The following is an 18665-nucleotide window of genomic DNA, read 5'->3' on the forward strand; positions in this document are numbered from 1 at the left end:
AGAACAGAATTCATCAGGTACATTGAAGACAAGGTCAGCAAAACCGTCCACAACATTGAAGCTAAAGGTATCTTCAAAGATAACACGCCACTGCAAAAAAAAAGTGGAAACACTGATAAAAAGGGGACTATCTTAAATTAAGAAGCTTCTGCACCTCAAAAGAAACAGTGACCAGAATACAAAGACAATCTACAGAATGGGAAAGGATATTTACCCAATACCTATGTTATAAGGGGTTCATATCAAATATATACAAGGCACTGGTTGAACTCTACAAGAAGAAATCATCCAACCCCATCAGAAAATGGGGTGATGAAATGAACAGAAACTTTCTCAAAGAAGATACCGAATGGCCAAAAGGCACATGAAAAATGCTCATCATCACAAATCATCAGGGAAATGCAGGTCAAAACTACAATGAGATTATCACCTCACACCACGGAAACTGGCCCACATTCAAAAGAACAAAAGCTACCGGTGTTGCCGTGGATGTGGGGAAAAAGGGACTCTCCTTCACTGCTGGTGCGAATGCGGACAGGATCATCTGTTTTGGAAAACAGTATGAATGGTTCTCCGAAAACTAGAAATTGAGCTCCCATTTGACCCAGCAATATCACTCCTGGGAAGATAGCCTGGAGAGACAAAAAAGTACAACCGAAATGACATCTGCACTTGTATGTTCATTGCTGCACTGTTCACAATAACAATAATCTGGGGAAAAATCCCTAGTGTCCAAGAACAGATGACTGGTTAATGATAGTTTATTTATTCTACACAGTGGCATACTATGAAGCTTTTAGAAAAAAAGAAGTCATAAAATTTGAATGAAAGTGGATCAACATAGAAAGTGAAATGAGTCAGAAAGAGAGGGACAGACATAGAAAGATTGTACTCATCGTGGAATATAAAGTAACAGAATGGGAGATTAATACCCAAGAATAGAGTGATAAGGACTAGGAGGTTTGCTCCAGGCCTTGGAAGCAGGCATCACATGCTGGGGGTAAAGGCAGCTCAGACAGAGAACTGAACACCAAGTAAAGGGTGTTTGGAGGACCCAGTCGGGGTGGGAGATTCATGCAAGAGTAGACCATAGACGCATTCTTTCTGCCCCACTGAGACCACAATTTGACCCCCACAAGTGGCTCTCCTTAACCACCATGGCCCCAGAGGCACATTGACCCAATTCGGAACCCAGCGGCTTTTGGCAGAAATGTGACTGAACTATGCATTAAGTTATGTCACCATTCTACACCAGGTGGGAAAGGGTGTTTGTCCCTTCTGCCTTTATCCCCCTGGCAGCACAATGGCATTCACCTCAGAGACTATTGGACAGCCAGGTATGATCTAGCGGTGACAGGGCTACTACAGCCTCGTGGGATAGGGGGCGGGTGGTAGAAACAGCCCATTCTTCCTGCCCCGCCAAGACCATGAATTTCCCACCATGAGCAGCTCTCTGGCTTGGCCATGGCCCCAGAGAACCAAAGAGAATGCCCTGACACAGAAGCAGGGTGGGGGGCATGGTGGGAGGAATACTGGGATCATTGGTGGTAGAGAATGATTTCCTCGAGCAGGCACCAGTAACATCTCCATTCGTCCTCGCCCTGAGATTTTAGCAAGTGCCACATTGGAGGCTCTTTCACCGTCAGGGAAATGAGATCCATTATTGTTAGTGGGTTTTGGCATATAGAATTCACCACGGGGAGCTTGCCAGACTCTGCCATGTGGGCAAGATACTCTCGGTAACCTGCCAGGTTCTCCGAGAAAGAGAACTGGACAAAAAGAGTTGTTGAATTATCAACAAGATCCAGTCTCTGGATCTTGGACATTCATGGGATTACATGGCTCCAGGGGCAGTTCGTGGGTTAGCTACTGGAAGATGGGGGATCTGGATGAGGAGTCCCAATCTTGATCCGAGCAACCTTGGATGTCTCCGCCCCGGGTCCCGCACACCTGGGATCCTCTGCCAGTTCCTTCATGCATGAGGCTCCTTCAAGCTTGGGGAGAGTGGTCTAAAGCATGCCTATGGCTGGTTGCAGAGGTCTGCAGCTGCCGGAGCTCTGCTTGAGGTGGTGAGGGAAACTCACCACCAAGGGCCAAGGGCCCTCAGTGAGGAAAGCCAGGTGCGGGGTCAGGAGACTGTCGTTTTAGACATATTTGGAATTAATTTTAGATCGAAAAGTACACATCATTCAAACTGCTGTATGTGCTTAGCAATAAATTATTATACACTTCTTCAATGACATAAGAAAACCCCCTCTGCTCAGAGAACTCGATTTTTAATTACAGGTCTGCTTTGCCCATGTGGAATGACTGAGAATCACTATGAGTAGATAAAAAACTCACTATACACACGAAGATGCACACAGGTTACTTTGAGACATCTGTTTTGTTAATGTTTGTTGGCCATTAAACTTCACTGAGACCCTTTTATCTGTCCTTTGCAGGAGCCTCATGAATCTCACCTTCCGTTCAAGTTGAACTTGTAATAAGGTGGAATTAAATCATCAATATGCTTCTCACCTCTTCCTTCAGGAGAAAAATCCTACTTACATTCAAGGTGGTCAAAATGCAGACAACGCCATCCACCTTTTTCTGGAGATGTACACGGGACCGAGGTGAGAACAGCAAAAGGCTCTATTTTAATGGTCTTAATGAAGGTTTCAGGGAAGGGCATTAAACAAGATTGATTCACCATCTTCCAAAAGAAATAATTTGCAAAGCTGATGCCCTGGGTATGGTAAAAGAGAATATGGTAAAAACCATACTTTTCCTTCTGGGACATTAAGGTTCTAAATCTATAACTTCAAACTGCTTTGAAATACCTACCTTGATTAGAAATCACCGTCTGCCATAGGAGTGAGTAAGGACAACACTCAAAGAAATCAGAAGAGAAAAATAGGGAAAAAAACCAACTCTTATACTCAGTTTGGCAACACATGTACTAAAATTGAAATGATACAGAGATTAGCATGATCCTTACACAGAGATGACAGTCCAACTTGTAAAGTGTTCCATATTTTTGTTGCAAGAAGAATTAACAGGGCTACATTAATCTAAGACAAGCCCCACAAGTACTCCAAATTTTGACATAATGTTAGCACAAATCCCCATCACAATGATCTCTCTCAATTGCAATGAACTAAATGCAGCAATTCAGAGGCAGAGGATGGCAGGATGAATTAGAAAACTGAACCCAACATTCTGCTGCCTGCAAGAAACACATCTGAATAATCAAAGAAAACATGGGCTCAAATTCAAAGGCTGGGAAACAATTCTTAGAGAAAAGAACACCTCCAAATATCTGGAGTGACCATACTAGTATCAGACCACATGGACTTCAGGCTAAAGGTTATAAGAGACAGTGAAGGTTATTTCTGAATGATCATGGTATCTGTACATCAGAAAAAACTCACCCTCCTCAATGTATATGCTCCTAATGACAGACCAGCAAAATACGTAAAAACAACTTCTAATAGACTTAAAGAAAAACATTGATAGCAACACAATACTAGATGGAGATTTGAAAGTACTTTCTCACTTCTCAATAGATTAAACAGACAAAAACTCAGCAAGAAAATATTTTATTTGAGGGAAGTAATGAACAACCATTGGCTTAGAATAGAAATCAAAGAGGAAATAAAAAGACTCCAGAAACAAATGAGAATGAGGAGCTACCAGAACTTGTGGGACACAGCAAAAGCAGTGTTAAGAGGAACCTTTTTAGCTCTGCTAGAATTCATCAGGAAGAAAGAAAGGGCCTACAAAAATAACTTACAGTTCAAGATTTTGTAAAATGACCAACTAAAGGAGTTCAAGCTAGGCAGGAGGAAGGAAATAATAAAACTTGGAGCAAAAATCAATGAGCTAGAATCCCAAAATACAATCCAGAAGACCAACAAAAGCAAGACATGGTTCTTTGAGAAAATAAATAAGATCAATAAACCATTAGCAAGACTCACAAATAAAGAGATAACACAGCGGGTAGGGCCTTCGCCTTACACGCGGCCAACATGGCCCACCCGAGTTCGATTCCTCGGCCCCTCTCGGAAGGCCCGGCAAGCTACCGAGAGTATTCGATATGCCAGACACAGTAACAACAAAGTCTCCAATGGAGACGTTACTGGGCCCGCTCGAGCAAATAAAGAGAAAGAATCCTAATAAACGAATCAGAAATGCAAAGGGGGACATCATAATAGAAACTACAGAAATCCAGAGGATCATCAGAGATTATTTTAAGAATCTTTACAGCAGGAAATGAGAGAATCTTGAATAAATGGATAAATTACTGGATTCCAATTACCTCCCAAGGCTGAACAAAGAAGATTTCGAATACGATAGCACAGCAGTAGGGTGTTTGCCTTGCATGCAGCCAACATGGCCGACCCGAGTTCGATTCCTCCGTCCCTCTCGGAGAGCCTGGCAAGCTACCACAGGGCAGAGCCTGGCAAGGTACCTGTGACGTATTTGATATGCCAAACACAGTAACAACAAAGTCTCCAATGGAGACATTACTGGACCCGCTCGAGCAAATCGATGAACAACGGGAGGGCCTTTACCTTTTACCTTTATCACTACCAAGCAAATTGAAATGATAATAAAAAGCATCCCCTAAAACAGGAGCCCAGGCCCAAATGGATTCACTAATGAAATATTTCAAACCTTTAAAGAGGACCTGATGCCAACATTTTTTAAGATTTTTCCAGGAAATTGGAGAAACAGAAATACTACCAAACAGTTTCTATGAGGCAAAGATAATCCTGATACTTAGATCAGACAGAGAAACCACAAAAAAAGAAAATTACAGATATTTCCTTGATAAATACAGATGCAAAGATCCTTAAGAAAATAACAGCAAAGAAAATCCAGAAACTCAACAAATGATCACACACTAAGACCAAGTAGGTTTATCTTGGGGATGCAAGGATGGCTTAACATTCTCAAGTCAATCTACAGAATACACCATCTCAATAAAATAAAGATAAAAGTCATATGATCATATCAGTAGATGTAGATAAAGCATTTGATGAGATCCAGCACCCATTCGTGATGAAAAACTCTCAACAAAATGGGAGTTGAAAGTACATTCCTCAATATAGTCAAAGCAAACTACCACAAACCCACAGCAAGCATTATTCTCAGCGGGGAAAACCTAAAGGCTTGGGCCAGAAATCAATGAGCTAGAATCCCAAAATACAATCTGGCACAAAACAAGTTACCCACTCTCACCACTCCTATTCAACATAGTACTTGAAGTACTTGCCATATGATTTTGGTAAGAAAAAGATATCAAGGGCATCCAGATAAAAAAGGAAAAACTCAAGCTTTTACTATTTGGAGATGACATGATACTATACTTAGAAAATCTCAAAGAATCTAAAAAAAAGCTCCTGGGAAGAATAGATTTGTAGGGCTGGAGCGATAGCACAGCGGTAGGGCGTTCGCCTTACAAGCGGCCAACATGGCTGACCCGAGTTCGATTCCTCCGCCCCTCTCGGAGAGCCCGGCAAGCTACCGAGAGTATTCGATATGCCAGACACAGTAACAACAAAGTCTCCAATGGAGACGTTACTGGGCCCGCTCGAGTAAAGTAGCATATTGCTAAAACAATATCCATTAGTCCATGGCTTTCCCGTATACTAATAATGAAAGAGAAAAAAGAGATAGGAGAAGAAAATCCCATTCACAATAATACCTCAGAAAATCAAGTATATTAGAATCAGCTAAAAAGGTTAAGGATCTATACAAAAAAAACCGTACAAAACACCACTTCAAGAAATAAAAGAGGATATGAGGAAATGGAATCACATCCCATGCTCATGGATTGAGAGGAATAACACTGTCAAAATAGCAATACACCCCAAAGCGCTATTAAGATTCAATGCACTTCCTATAAGGATACCAATAACATTTTTCAAAGAAACAGATTAAAAATTCTTGAAACTCATAAACAACAATAAACTCCCATGAATAGCTAAAGCAATCTTTGGAAAAAGAAGATGGGATCACCTTCCCCAACTTCAAACTCTACTACAAAGTCGTAGTGATCAAAATAGCATGGTATTCAGATAAAGACAGGTCTCAGATCAATGGAATGTCGTCAAATATCCTGACGCTGACCCTCAGATTATTATTACCTAATCATTCACAAAGGCTCAAGAACTATGAAGTTGAGCAAGGAAGTCTCTTCAGCAACTGGTGCTGGGCAAACTGGACAGCAACATGCAAAAAAGATGAAGTCAGACCTATTTATAGTGCCAGGAACAAAGTCAGATCAAATGAATTAAAGACCTCAATATCATACCTGAATTCTTAAGATATATGGAGAAAAATGTGGGAAGATCCCTCCATGACGTTAAAGCTAAGGGAATCTTCTAGAATGAAACACCACTGACCAAGGAAGAGGAAGTGAAGATAAACAAATGATACTACATTAAACTAAGAAATTTCTGCAACTCAGAAAAACTGGTGACCATGATAAAAAGAGAGCCCACATAATGGGGAAAAATTATTTATGCAATACCCATACAATTAACCTCAAAATTCTGACTGCTGTATCATTAAGTATACTAAATAGTTCCCGTGACTTTTATTCTTCTTCACATATATTTACTCTAAAATAATTTAGATTTCCTTTTAAACCACAGGTAAAAATGTAAAATTATAACTTTTCTTAAAAACTAAAAATAATCCCTATACATAGCCAGGTGTGACCCAAAAAACAAAAAAGCAAACAAGCAAGCAAGAAAGAAAGAAATTAAAAATTAAAAATAATGTTGTTTGCAGTGCTAAGGATCAATCGCAGATCATCATGCAATGGAAGGCAAAAGTTCTATCACTGAGTAATATCCCTGTTCTTAAACATTTAAAAAGGTCTTATTTGATGTCTCATTGCATTTTCTTTTAAAAAAAATGCTTTTCTTAGTATACCTGGTCGCCATTGTACCTCCTACTTGTTGACCTTTGTATATTTTACCTCTAAGATTCAGTTGTCACCTTATTCTTCCTATATCCATGCTCTCATTTGACAAACTTTCCAAGATCATGTCTGGCTTGCTTTAACTTGGCATAAAATGGACACCTTATTTTCTGTATGCTCTCACGCTAGAGGTGATGATGTTTTCGACCCTGGAGAAGTCTTTTCTGGGGAGCTTTCTGACTGTTTCTACTTGACTTCAAAGTATCTAAAGGTAAGGCATCATCTTTTTTTTTTTTTTGCATTTATGGGTCACACCTGGAGATGCACAGGGGTTACTCCTGGCTCTGCAGTCAGGAATTACTCCTCACGGTGCTTGGGGGGACCATACAGGATGCTGGGAATCTAACCTGTGTGCAAGGCAAATGCCCTACCTGCTGTACTATAGCTCCAGCTCCCCCCTCCCCATAATTCATCATCTTGATGGCCTCAGATTTTTACCTTCCATTTAGAAACTTCATCTTTACATTGACACAGTAAATTGAAACCACAGAACCATTGAATGGCATGTTATAATGATAGCAGCCATGAGCAAGCATTGATAACCCATAAGTTGGCATAAATGAATTCTGTCTCAGAGGCTTCAATTTCTGAGGATACCTTTCACTACCTCCTTTCTGTTACATATTCCTGGATCAGAATCTACATCAGGCCATCAGTAAAAATTGTACACCCAAAAGCTAGACTTCCACTGGGATCAGAATCCTAGATCCATGTAACTTGTAATTTTTCATTCATGACTTGTTGACCTTGTTTCAGGCGGAGTCATCCAGAGCATAAACTCAACTTTCCAGTAGTTTCCACAGGAAATCCAAATACCTAAGAATGTTATCATTTCTGACGACACAGTTAAAGATTTTTTTGGAATCCTACGGAAAGATACTATCATTAATGGTATAATATTACTGTTCTCCAAAGTCCAGATCTTCCCAAAGAACTCTCTACCCTCCTCACTCCAATTGCAGACTCCAGTCTATGATGCTCCTGAAACTGCTTCTAATAGTTTCACCTTGGTTCTCCCCTAAAGTGCACAAGTTAAGTTCATACCACTTCAAGTTCTTATTCCTAAACTACAGCGGTAGGGTGTTCGCCTTACAAGCGGCCAACATGGCGGACCCGAGTTCGATTCCTCCGCCCCTCTCGGAGAGCCCGGCAAGCTACTGAGAGTATTCGATATGCCAGACACAGTAACAACAAAGTCTCCAATGGAGACGTTACTGGGCCTGCTCGAGCAAATCGACGATCAATGGGAGCGCCTTTACTAGAGTCGGCTTAGTTCTCAAGCTTGTGTTCTCCCTTGAAGAAATACCGTGCTTCCTTTCTCTATGTCTCTCTTTGCTTGCTTTGTTAAACGAGTCTTCTCTCTTGAACATATATTCCTTTTCACAGTACAACTCTTTCACAAGTTTCTAAGTGTTGTTCGATAAAATCTATTTTGCTTCACTGAACTAAAAATTTTAAAAACCAGAGATTTGTTAAAACCAATATTTGTTTCTTTTAAACCACAAATTTTGAGAATGAAAGGTGGTAAAGCAATGGAATACTACTCAGTTGTATGATGTGAAATATTATTATTTGTAGAAAAATTGATAGCATGAGGGTATTATGTTTAGTGACATAAATCAGGCATAGAAAGATAGGCATCATACAAGTTCATGCATATGTGACATATAGAGAAAACAAATTAAAAGAATAAAATGAGACAGACAAACGTCTAAAACATTATTTATATTCTATGATTTATAATTCAATTAATAATGGTTTCTCATAAACATAATTCCAACATAACACTACTCATTCTCTCAAAAATTAACCTTTTCCTCTCTCCCAAACCCCCAAAATCCCTCCTCCCAATCCCGTGACTCAATTGTGTGGATCAGTTCTACACGACAGTGCACCTACCAGAAATAGGCAAGGCATTGTTACTGGCTATTCTAAGGATAACGGACAAGGCCCTGTGCTAGAAGTGGAGGTAAATGTTGTAGTTCTTACTGTTTGACATGTGGTGTTGTTGATTTTTGGTTTTCTTTGTATTTGAAAGAGTTTCTGTATATATTGCACTTGAAAATAAGAGACCTAGGACAGAGTGATAGTACATTTCGTAAGGCACTGGCCCTGTGCACAGCTGACCTCAGTTTGATCTTTAGTATCACATATGTTCTCCTAAGCACATTCAGCAGTGATCCATAGCACAGACCCATGAATATTCCCTGAGCAGTACGGGCTATGACCCAGATTCAACCTGCTCCAAACAAAAGCTTTTTTTTTTAAAAAAAATAGATATTTTTAAACTATTAAGTTCCATACTGTATTTGGCATATCGAATACATCACGGGGAGTTTGCCAGGCTTTGGTGTGTGGGCGAGATACTTTCGGTAGCTTGCTGGGCTCTCTGAGAGGGGCGGAGGAATCGAACTCGGGTCAGTCATGTTGGCTGCATGCAAGGCAAACACCCTACCGCTGTGCTATCGATCCAGAGCTTAGCATTGTAAAGTAGTCTAGTCTCAATTCATTCGCTTTCTTGAAAATATAATAGGAAGTTGATATCATGGAGTAGGAGTATGAATGAAGCACCACTTCATCATGAAATTTGTGCTGAAGTACAGATTCTAGGTTTGATGACTTGAGACAGGATAACCGAAACCCAAGTGTATTCAGAACCTTGTTGCTCATTCATGGAAGGGAAAGTTAAAGTGATACCATCACAATAAGAGTTTTGAAATGTCTCGAGAACATACAAAAATACTAGTTTAAGACATGTATTTTATTTTAGTGCGGTTATTTTGGAGGACTGCTGAACTAGAACAGTGAAAAATGTGGCATTCGCTACCACAGAGGCTGGGTGGGATGGTGGGTATTGGAGATGGGAGGGAAACTGGGATCCGTCGTGGTGGAGAATGGGCACTGGTGGAGGGATGGTTACTCGATCATTGTATAACTGAAACATAAGCACAAAAATTTGTAAGTCTACAACTGTATCTCATGATGTTTCACTTATAAAAATTTTTAACAAATGGAAAAACTAGGGAAAAATGTGGTATTCTTTTGTGTGCTCCTGAAGTTTCATTACATGAAACCTAGATGTCCATTATACTATCATATCTTCCAATCTCCTTTAGGAGCTCTTACGTTGAGTGTGAAAATAACACGCTGTAAAATGAGTGAGAGGATTAAACATGAACTGATTTCTTTCAAGTTCATTTCATAAACTTAATAATCTCAGTGTATTTAACTAAATACCACCTGTCTATGGACAGTTTTCCTCTTTTTTGACCTCAATTCTTGAATTTTATTTCCCTTCTCTTAGTTTTACCTCTTGGAGAGCCCGGCAAGCTACCGAGAGTATTCGATATGCCAGACACAGTAACAACAAAGTCTCCAATGGAGACGTTACTGGGCCCGCTCGAGCAAATCGATGATCAACGGGAGGGCCTTTACTTACTTACTTACTTAGTTTTACCTACCTTGATAACTCGATTCTGTGTTGGGTTGAGCAGACAGAGAGAATTTGATTCCAGAGAAGGAGGCTGGTGTTTGGTTATTTGGGGGCTGGACCTCCTTCAGAACCATAAGCATTTCTCGCGATGAGTTGCTGTAAGTTTGCGGGGCAGAGCCCTTTTGTCCTGTGTATGACATGGAGTCATAGGACTGCAGGCCAGAAAGGAGAGTTCCCAGAGTGCCTTGATGATAATAATACACCTGGCTTCCTTCCTGGAAGGGAAGTGACAGGCTTTGACTCTGATGTGGAACCTGAGATGGTGTTCTCTCAACAAGACTGGCAGAAAGTGATGGGTACACAGACACCATGTTGTTGGTATCTAGGATTTTCTCATAGCGAGCTGACATAGATATGGAATTGACAGCAGAGTCTTGGTCAAGGACAGTCTCAGAAAAATGTTCCATGGAAGACTTCTCTTCAGCACTTCCTGCAATATCATATTCCAAAACACTTTGGAAGGAAGCAGCTGAGGTAGATATATGACTCTGGTGAAACACTCCAGATAGAACTGTTGTGCTGAAATGTTCATAAAGATAGGCACTACACATCAGTGGTTGGAAAGAGGTGCCAGAGGCTGAGGGCAGGAACCAAGCAGAACTACCCACTGGAGCAGATACTCTGGAGTAGTTGCAAACACTTCCTGTTAGGGAAGCTGCATCGTTCACCACGGGAAGGGAAAACTGCAGAGTATGTGCAGTTCCCAATACAGATGGATTTTGATAATTTTCTGTAAGAACCAAGAGGGTGATGAAAAAAATCTGTGAGACTATTAATCTCCTTCAACGCTGAGAGGAACAATATTAACTTAAAATTTAAGCCATTGAGATGCTTCTAGTATGAACAGTCAACTGAGTTTCCCAAATTCCAACAACTTAGGGTTATTCAAAGCCTGGAACATTTTGGCACTTTGTATATTTGGTATCGTGCTCCCATTGTGAACACAGAACTATAGAAGAACCAGTGGGTCTTATCTATACCTGGATTTCTTGCTTACAGATAGTTTCTCCTTACCCTAGAAATGCCTGTAGCTTGCTCTCCTATTGACTCCTATGCTATTTCCTAGAATGGAACCTTTTTCAAACTAGGAAGTCTAAGAGAATGGGAAACATTCTCTGGACAAGAAGAAACCTGAGGCCCAGAGATGGCAAAGAGATTTCCTATATTATTGGGCGTGGGGTGGTATAGAGTTTGGACCAATAACTGACAGTGATCTTGGGCTCTTCCTGGCTCTACACTCTGGAGTGACCCCTTAGGACATTCAGGAGAGTGTATGCCGTGACAGAGATTCAACTTGATTGGCTGTGTACAAGGCAAGTGCCTTATCCCCTCCAGTACTATCTCTCTCTGGCCCTTAAGAATTTCCAGGATAGGCAACCTAAAGCATGTGGACTTTTTGCCAGGACTCTGCATGATCACTACAAGGCCAGAAACCGGAAGGAAGATACCTTACATTAATATAGGCATTAGGGGTCTTTACAACTATTACCATTGTAATCATCAGGTTTCCATTTGATTTGTGCGATGAGTACCTGTTACTTACGGTTCACATACGACTTAATCTTGTTGATGCATTGAAGGTTACCCTGAGTTTTAATCCACTTCAAAAATGACTACTTGAGGTTTTCCCAAGAAATATTTTTGGAAGGAAAACTTTATTTACATTCGGTGTCTTAAATTGTTTATCTACAATGTAGTTACTAATAACTCTAAGAATAATAATGCATACTTTAATATAATTTTTCTATTTCATATGATTTACATAGGAGGAAGTGTAAAGAAAACATTGTGAAAAATATGTATCACAGAACTGAAAAACATGTATATAGATATTAATGAAATTTGGGCTATGTTGCAAGCAGCATAGTATAGTAAGTTATTGAAAGCAGACCCAAGAGTAAGCCCTGAATAACGGTGGTTGTGGTCCATAACAAAACCAAATAAAACAGTCCAATAAGGTTATTAATAAATTGTTCCACATATACAATATGAGTCTCCTACCCTATGCCTGACTGTCTCCACCAGGGCCCAACAGCTGAAGACCACCGAGGCCCAACCAAGGCCTTGCTGGGAGCACTCTCCACACACTTGGATGAGCCTCACGCATAAAAGAACTGACAGAGGAACCCAGGTGTGTGGGACCCGGGGCTGAGATCTCCAAGCCTGTACAGTTTGGGACTGGACCTGCCAGTAACTAGACAGTTACACCCACCAACTGCCATGTAACTCCAACAACGGCCAGGATCCAGAGATCATCACACTCAGCTCCTGGGAGAGAACAAGACAGAGTCTCCTACCCTATGCCTGACTGTCTCCACCAGGGCCCAACAGCTGAAGACCACCGAGGCCCAACCAAGGCCTTGCTGGGAGCACTCTCCACACACTTGGTTGATCCTCACGCATAAAAGAACTGACAGAGGAACCCAGGTGTGTGGGACCCGGGGCTGAGATCTCCAAGCCTGTACAGTATGGGACTGGACCTGCCAGTAACTAGACAGTTACACCCACCAACTGCCGTGTAACTCCAACAACGGCCAGGATCCAGAGATCATCACACTCAGCTCCTGGGAGAGAACAAGACAGAGTCTCCTACCCTATGCCTGACTGTCTCCACCAGGACCCAACAGCTGAAGACCACCGAGGCCCAACCAAGGCCTTGCTGGGAGCACTCTCCACACACTTGGATGAGCCTCATGCATAAAAGAACTGACAGAGGAACCCAGGTGTGTGGGACCCAGGGCTGAGATCTCCAAGCCTGTACAGTTTGGGACTGGACCTGCCAGTAACTAGACAGTTACACCCACCAACTGCCGTGTAACTCCAACAACGGCCAGGATCCAGAGATTATCACACTCAGCTCCCGGAAGCGCGCGGCCGCATTCGCAGCCGTGCGACATCTTATCATCTCATTCCTAATTCGGTCAAACTGGCAGGCTACCAAATGTAACATGCCCACACGGCAGAGTCTGGCAAACTCCCCGTGGTATACCCAATATGCCAAATACCAGTAACAATGATGGGTCTCATTCTCCTAACCCTGAAAAATCCTTGAATATGGCACTTTAAAAAAAAAAAATCTCAGGGCTAGGACGAAGAAGACGTTACTGGCACCTGCTCGAGGCAATCGACGAACAACAGGGTGGTCGTGATCGTGATCGTGATACAATATGAAGACATTATTCTACTTTAGAAAAAACTGCTAGCCAAAACATGGAATAGAATGTGATTTTTGAGTGCACACTTTACGAGTCCATTAAAGAGAAAAGATTTACCAGTAACTACATAAAAAAAGAAAATAGGAATAAACGTGATTGTATTTCATAGACAAGAAATGTTTCAAATGAGTAAAATACAGAAAGAACCTTCGTAAGTACAAAAAATTAATCTCATCAAAAGCTCTGAATATTAACAAGCAAACAACACGTGATAAACATAGCATAGGATTTCACTTGATCACACAAGAAACAGAAAAGACCATTTAAAAAATGATCACAAAATATTGTAAATTTGCTTTCAACCCCTAGATTAGAATTATCTTTATCAACCAGGAAAACGTTCTTCTCAATGTCTAATGAATGAGCACCAAAATCCAATAAAATATTTTTAGTATAGGAAAACTCAGAATTCGCAAATAGGACAAAAATCAGTAATTAGACATGTGAGACTTGATTTGTCTATTTCCTCTTAGGATCTAAAAACAGAAGTTGACTATTTTCCAAATACTCTCATGTTAGGAAACAAAATCACATAAAATAATATTTGTAAAGATGACAAGCAGCTTTAACCAGGAACCTACTTACCACACAAATGAATCAAATATCCTGATTCAAGATAGCATATACCATTTTTTAAATTTAAATGGCAGCGCGTTCATGTACTTAAAAACCAGAACGTAATAAAACCATTGAAGATTCTGTTTGTTCCACCCCCCTAGATAACCACTATTAGCTATTTATGGGAAGCATCATTTCTGAAGCATGTTTATATTCCAAATTGTCCAGTACCAAGTACTATATTCTAAGATATAATAAGGAAAAAAAGCCACCAAGGATGGCTTTCTGATAAACTGGTTTTCCCTCTGGTACCCTACTCAAAAAATATTATACATTCTAGTCCTGGAATTTATTGACATAAATTGCTTTGAATTGCTCTCAGTGTGTTTATCTCAGCATATTTAATATATATTCTTTGTTTTTTATTTTAAATCTTTGGTTGTCTTCAATATTCTGTCCAAACTTTTTCCAATTCCTTGATAATCACCGTGCATATTCTTTCTTTCTTTCTTTCTTTCTTTCTTTCTTTCTTTCTTTCTTTCCTATTTTATTCCCCCTCATATCATATTGGTTTCTATTTTCTATTTTCTGTTTCTATTTTCTGAGTATGTAAAAAAAAAGTCTCTGTTTTACTTTTTTTCAATAGACATCATGTAAAATTCACTATTCAAAGGAAAAAGAAACACAGAGAATCAACACTCATATACATATATACATGTATTTGTGCTCCTAAGTATGTCTAAAATATAATGTAATCAACGAGAAAACACACTTTGTATGTGAGAGAAAGAAAGCCAATGTCTAAAATCACACATCAAATGTCAAAGTCAAACTAAAATGTGGCTTATAAAATTCTACTTGAATATTTTCTTTCATTACTACATGATGTTTTTACTTGGCTGCTAAGTTTAGGGATGATAAATCTAATGAAAAGCTTTGAAAAGTAGTATTCTTTATTTGACATGCTGAGAGAAGAGAAAATACCGATGAAAGGTAGACGAGAAATGGAGATGGTATGAGATTACCTCTGAACACCGAAGCAGCTTAAGACCACAATTGTTCAGTACAGATGACTGCTCACTGGTGATTGGTCATTGGTCACTGGTCATTTACCATAGTGATTCAAATTTGTTTACAAACAACTGCATGGGAACCCCAAGATTCTACCAGTTGTTGGTTTGTTTGGTGGGAGAATGATGTCATAAAGTAGGCAGTAGAAAGGTAGAGGCTAGCCAATCAGGATGTCAGATTCTCAAGAAAAAGACCGGATTGGATAGAGAGAGAGGAAGAATGAAGCAGGCTAGGGAGATGGAATCCTACAAGACAGTTATAACAGATGCACCTTCCTCAGACTCCTGTGTTAGAAAAATACTCCTATTGTATTCCAGAGCTTACATATTTCATTAATAAATCAAGAAAATTACTAAATAATCATTTTTATTGCACTGTTAAAGAAACAACACTTGGTATTACTAGTATATTTTATATAACGTTTACAGCACAGCGGGTAGGGCATTTGCCTTGCAGGAGGCCAACCCTGATTCCAATTCCAATGCCCGGCAAGCTACCCAGAGTATCTTGTCCACATAGCAAAAGCCTGGCAAGCTACCCATGACGTATTCGATAGGCCAAAACCAGTGACAACCAGTCTCACAATTTTGTGTAAGATGTTACTGGTTCCTGCTCAAGCAAATGGATGAACAGCAGGAGGACAGTGCTACAATTCCATGATTGAAAAAAATGATGGTTTCTTTCAATATGACAACACTTAGTAGGATAAGTTGTAGATGAATCGAGATGTGTTAAAATGTAAATAAAATGAGAAGAAATAGTAAATGCACAGGTATCTTATTTGTACAAAACAAACAGTTGTTCTCAGTTTAAAACTGTAGAAGATAAAGAAAATCATATGCTCATTTGTGTCAAAATTTTACTATATAAAAAAAGGGATAAAAAACAAATTAAGTGATCAAAAAACAAGCAATACCAACAAATACTGGCCAAGGATGAATGTTTTTAATAAATTAGTGCTGTGAAATAAATCAGTATTTAGTATCAAACTTGAATAGAAAAAATAAGCATAAACCATGATCATATAATCTGTATTGAAAAAAGTGTAAATGACTAGTAAACACAAGAGAAATGTTCTTTTTTAAAAATTTTTTTTGTTTTGTTTTATTAGTGAAACACCATGAGGTACAGTTGTAGACTTAAAGTTGTTGTGCTTGGGTTTCAGTTATACAGTGATCGAGTACCCATCCCACCACCAGTGCCCATTCTCCACTCCTACCAATCGCAGTATCCCTCCCACCCCCATCCCCCATCCCACCCTGCCTCTTTGGTAGGGCACGCCCTTTTCTTCTATCTCTCCTTTTGGGTGCTGTGGTTTGCAGAAGAGACATTGGTTAGCAATCCTGTTTGGTCCATAGACTACTTTCAGCAGGCATCTCCCATCCTGGGTAGATCTTCCCAGCACCCTTAATTGGGTGCTCCCTTCTCTATCTGCGCTGCCTTTACCCCTAGAGAGTGCAGCTGGCCTCTAAGCCATGGAGTGAACAACCTGTATATTTATCACAGCTATTCTTGGGTGTTAGTCTCTTATTTTGTTACTTTATATTAACCAGATGAATGCGATCTTTCTATGTCTGTCCCTCTCTTTCTGACTCATTTCGCTTAGCATACTATTTTCATGTAGTACCACACAAGAGCAATTTTCAAGCTCACTAGTAGACAAAGAGCACAAATTAAAATGAGAAATTAAAATTTCCCCCCAAATTACAAATATTGAAAAATCAGGTAATATCTTTTCCTAGCAAAGATGCTAGAAAATAGACCTTTTCAAGTTATTTTATTGAGAATTAAATCTGTATAATAGTTAGGCAATACAGAATTTAAATCAATTTAATGTTCTTTAAGTCACTGTCACTGTCACTGTCCTCCCGTTGTTCATCGATTTTCTCGAGCGGGCCCAGTAACATCTCCAGTGTGAGACTTTGTTGCAAGTTAGCTTTTGTGTGTGTATATGGAAATTCAGGGATCAAACCCATAACCTCAGAAATGTGAGGCAAATATTTTACCACCGAGGCATATTTCCAACCAGAGTTAATGATTTTGCTTTTCTTTCTATAGCGCAAAGAATAGAAACCAAAGTTTCATACAAGCAAGTCAAGTTCTTTTGTCCCGAGCTACATATCCGTTCATAAGTAAGTTACGTTTAAGAATTGATCTTAAGTAAACAATCAGAAAAGTAGACAAATAGATATAAATGTTCACATCAATGTCATCTTAGCAGCAAATACCCCGCAACATTACAATTACAAAACATCAATAAGCATTTTATAGTAACTGTAATTGATTATTTAAAAATTATACTTGTATATATACTAATATAAATACATAATTGAAAGACTCCAAAGAAATGTACCTTCCTGGAACAAAGGCAGAACTGCAGACCAATGGAACAGGGTTGAATACACTGACATCTCTCCTCAATCATATGCTCATCTAATCTTTGATAAAGGTGCAAGTAATGTGAAGTGGAGTAAGGAAAGCCTCTTTAATAAATTGTGTTGGCATCACTGGACGGCTACATGCAAAAAAATAGGCTCAGAACTCTGCCTAACACCATGTACAAAAGTAAGATCAAAATGGATTAAAGACCTCAACATCAGACCAGAAACCATAAGGTACATTGAAGATAAAGTTGGCAAAACCCTCCATGACATTGAAGCTAATGGTATCTTCAAAGATGCCACGCCACTGGCCGAGCAAGTGAAAACAGAGATAGATAAATGGGACTATCTTAAACTAAGAAGCTTCTGCACCTCCAAAGAAACAGTGACCAAAATACAAAGACAGTCTACAGAATGGGAAAGGATATTCACCGAATACACATCTGACAAGGGGTTGATATCCAGGATATACAAAATACTGGTTAAACTCCACAAGAAGAAAACATACAACCCCATCCACAAATGGGGCAATGAAATGAACAGAAACTTTCTCAAAGAAGAAATCCGAATGGCAAAAAAGCACATGAGAAAATGCTCTACATCATTAATCATCAGGGAGATGCAGATCAAAACCACAATGAGATACCATCTCACACCTCAGAGACTGGCCCACATTCAAAAGAATAAAAGCAACCGATGCTGGCGTGGATGTGGCGAGAAAGGGACACTCCTTCACTGTTGGTGGGAATGTCCACTGGTTCAGCCCTTCTGGACAACAGTATGGACGATTCTCAAAAAATTAGAAATTGAGCTCCCATTTGACCCAGCAATACCACTCCTGGGAATATATACCAGAGAGGCAAAAATGTATAGTCGAAGTGACATCTGCACTTGTTTGTTCATTGCAGCACTCTTTACAATAGCCAGAAACTGGAAGAAACCTGAATGCCCAAGAACAGATGACTGGTTAA

At 39.8% G+C, this 18665-nt stretch overlaps 1 pseudogene; it reads left to right on the forward strand.

Annotated features, from left to right (window-relative positions):
* The first annotated feature begins 2924 nt into the window (after positions 1–2924).
* LOC130040952 (uncharacterized) lies at positions 2925–3021 on the forward strand (annotated as a pseudogene).
* Positions 3022–18665: the final 15644 nt, after the last annotated feature.

Source organism: Sorex fumeus, unplaced genomic scaffold, assembly GCF_029834395.1.
Source record: "Sorex fumeus unplaced genomic scaffold, SorFum_2.1 ptg000095l, whole genome shotgun sequence".
NCBI classification, from domain to species: Eukaryota; Metazoa; Chordata; class Mammalia; order Eulipotyphla; family Soricidae; genus Sorex; species Sorex fumeus.